This window comes from Oncorhynchus mykiss, chromosome 25, assembly GCF_057628025.1.
Source record: "Oncorhynchus mykiss isolate SJ-2025 chromosome 25, ASM5762802v1, whole genome shotgun sequence".
NCBI lineage: Eukaryota > Metazoa > Chordata > Actinopteri > Salmoniformes > Salmonidae > Oncorhynchus > Oncorhynchus mykiss.
The window spans coordinates 33,173,652-33,177,532 of NC_143046.1; positions in this window are offsets into that span (position 1 = coordinate 33,173,652).

Below are 3,881 nucleotides of genomic sequence, written 5' to 3' on the forward strand. Positions count from 1 at the left end.
ACCCACCACTGCAACTTGTATGCTCTCGTTGGCTGGCCCTCGCTTCATATTTGTCGCCAAACCCACTGGCTCCAGGCCATCTATGTCTTTGCTAGGTAAAACCCCGCCTTCTCAGCTCACTGGTCACTATAGCAGCACCCACATGCTCCAGCAGGTATATTTCACTGGTCACCCCCAAAGCCAATTCCTCCTTTGGCCGCCTTTTCTTCCAGTTCTCTGCGGCCAATGACTAGAACGAACTGCAAAAATCACTTTAGCTGGAGACTCATATCTCCCTCACTAACTTGAAGCATCAGCTGTCAGAGCAGCTCACAGATCACTGCACATAGCCCATCTGTAAATAGCCCATCCAACTACCTCATCCCCATGCTGTTATTCATTTTATTTACTCCTTTGCACCTCAGTATCTCTACTTGCAAATTCATCTTCTGCACATCTATCACTCATGTTTATTTGCTAAATTGTAATTATTTCTCCACTGTGGCCTATTTTCTGCCTTACCTCCCTAATCTTACTACATTTGTAGTATATTGTATATAGACTTTTCTATTGTATTATTGACTCTGTGTTAGGTTATTCCATGTGTAACTGTGTTGTTTGTGTCGCACTGCTTTGCTTTTTCTTGGCCCGGTCGCAGTTGTAAATGAGAACTTGTTCTCAACTAGCCTACCTGGTTAAATAAAGGCGATGTAAAATACAAATAATAGGCCTCCCGAGTGGTTAAGGGTGCTGTACTGCAGCGCCAGCTGTACCATCAGAGTCCCTGGGTTCGCGCCCAGGCTCTGTCGTAACCGGCCGCGACCGGGAGGTCCGTGGGGCGACGCACAATTGGCCTAGCGTCGTCCGGGTTAGGGAGTGATAGGGATCTCCTTGTCTCAAGGTTGCCAGGTGCGGCTGGTTGGAATGCGCGCTGTGTTAAGAATCCTGTCTCGGCACTCTATTTATGTTCTGGTTCTGTCATTATGGGGTTATTATTTTCTATTCTTTTTTTTGTTATTCTTTTTTTTTTTGTACTTAAAAAAAAAAAAAAAAATTATTATATATTTTTTGAATTTTACCCCTTTTTCTCCCCAATTTCGTGGTATCCAATTGTTGTAGTAGCTACTATCTTGTCTCATTGCTGGTTGGGTTGTGTATCGGAGGACGCATGACATTCAGCCTTCGTCTCTCCCGAGCCCGAACGGGAGTTGTAGCAATGAGACAAGATAGTAGCTACTACAACAATTGGATACCACGAAATTGGGGAGAAAAAGGGGTAAAATTCAAAACAAAAAAAGATGGCGCCGACAGACATGGCAGCTCTGCTTCTAGCTCCTAAACAATTTGCCAGTATTTAGTTTTTTTGTGTGTCATTCCTTACATTTGCCCAGAATTATTTAAATATAATAATAAATAAAACAAAAAAGTTTAAAAAAATGAAAATAAAAATACAAATAAAATACCCCATAATGACAGAGCAAAACCAGTTTAGACATAAATACTTTATTTACATAAGTATTCAGACCCTTTGCTATGAGACTTGAAATTGAGCTCAGGTGCATCCTGTTTACATTGATCATCCTTGAGATGTCTCTACAACTTGGAGTCTACCTGTGGTAAATTCAATTGATTGGACATGATTTGGAAAGGCACACCCCCGTCTATATAAAAAGATCCCACAGTTGACAGTGCATGTCAGAGCAAAAACCAAGTCATGAGGATGAAGGGATTGTCCGTAGACAGGATTGTGTCGAAGCACAGATCTGGGGAAGGGTACCAAAACATTTCTGCAGCATTGAAGCTCTCCAAGAACCCAGTGGCCTCCATTCTTAAATGGAAGATGTTTGGAACCAGCCAGGCTCTTCCTAGAGCTGGCTGCCTGGCCTAACTGAGCAATCGGGGGAGAAGGGCCTTGGTCAGGGAGGTGACTAAGAACCCGATGGTCACTCTAACAAAGCTCTGTGGAGATGGGAAACACTTCCAGAAGGACAACCATCTCTGCAACACTCCACCAATCAGGCTTTTATGATAGAGTGGCCAGACGGAAGCCACTCCTCAGTAAAAGGCACAACAGCCTGCTTGGAGTTTGCCAAAAGGAACCTAAAGACTCTCAGATCATGAGAAACAAGATTCTCTGGTCTGATGAAACCAAGATTGAACTCTATGGCCTGAATGCCAAGTGTCACGTCTGGAAGAAGCCTGGCACCATCCTTATGGTGGAGCATGATGGCGGCAGTATCATGCTGTAGGAATGTTTTTCAGCGGCAGAGACTAGTTTGGATGGAGGCAAAGATTAACAGAGCAAAGTACAGCCATCCTTGATGAAAAACCGCTCCAGAGGACTCAGGACCTCAGACTAGGGCGAAGGTTCACCTTCCAACAGGACAACTAACCCAAAGCACACAGCCAAGAGAACGCAGGAATGGCTTCGGGACAAGTCTCTGAATGTCCTTAAGTGGCCCAGCCAGAGCCCAATCAAACATCTCTGGTGACATCTGAAAATTGCTGTGCAGTGACACTCCACAACCAACCTGACAGAGCTTGAAGATCTGTATAGAAGAATGGGAGAAACTCCCCAAATACAGGTGTGCCAAGCTTGTAGCGTCATACCCAAGAAGACCCGAGGCTGTAATCGCTGCCAAAGGTGCTTCAACACATATGTAAATGTGACAAATTAATACATTTGCTAAAATTTCTAAAAACCTACTTTTGCTTTGTCATTTTGGGGTATTGTGTGTTGATGGGGGATTTTATTTTAATATGGCTGTAACGTAAACGTCAAGGGGTCTGAATACTATCCGTAGATCATTTTGCAAATCATCAGACATTTTCCCTTCAAACCGAAGGACTGTAAGAGTCTCATCCAAACTCCAATGGAAGCACAGACAACCTATTTCTCCACCATCCCGTAAGACAGTTAAAGGGAATGAAGAACCAAGTGAACAGGAGAGAGCAGGGTCAGCGGGGAGTGTGTGTGTGTCAGTACAGGCCTGTTTGAGTGAATTAAAGAATGAGGGTGTGTGACAGACTTACATTCTCTTGACTTCAGTACCTTAAACCAGACTCTAGGTGCTGCTGTCATTGCCACTCGTTAACTACTGTATTCCAATACAGCAGATACATTTATTCATGGTGATAGGTTTTCAGAGAAAAATGTGCACCTACAGTCAATGATTCACTCACACTGAATGTGGGATAGTTTGACTGTGTAACCCATCATTCAGATGTGCCAAGTCTGTCAACTCAGTATTGCACAACGCAGCATGAACCACAACACCAGCAGTCTTAACCAAAATATATTTTTTACACATTTTATTCCATCATTAAAATCTCTGGCATCCACAATAATACTACAGTGAAGTTCTATTACATTTAAAACGGTCTTGAAATATCCAGACCCTCAGGGATGACCTCAGTTACATACTCCACGTGTCCTCTCTCCCTCCTCAAAACCCATTGGATGAGAAAGCCAGAGGTCCCTTCCCACGGACCTTCTCCTCCAATGGGTTTTGAGAAGGAGTGGGGACATGAGTACGTAACTGAGATCTTGTCTCATTTAAAGCCTTGCCATTGGCCACCGTGTCTGAGGTATGGAAATTAATTTAAAATTGGACAGACAGCAAAAAAAAAAGGCTTAGGCGCAAATCAGATGTTAGACTCATATCTCACCCAAATGCTTAGAGGTTACGTGTGCTTTAGGAGTTTTAAAAACACTATTCAAGCGGCATCAAACACATGCACATTGCTCAACATAGATTGAAGTGAAATCCACTGGTTTCCATCCTCAGTACATATCATGTGATATGGTGAGGTCAACGTTCCTCTGTGGGCTGGAGGAGGCTGTGGCTGGCTGGCTACCTTTCAGCTTGGAGGGTCATCATGGCAAGACAATAAGGCACGGG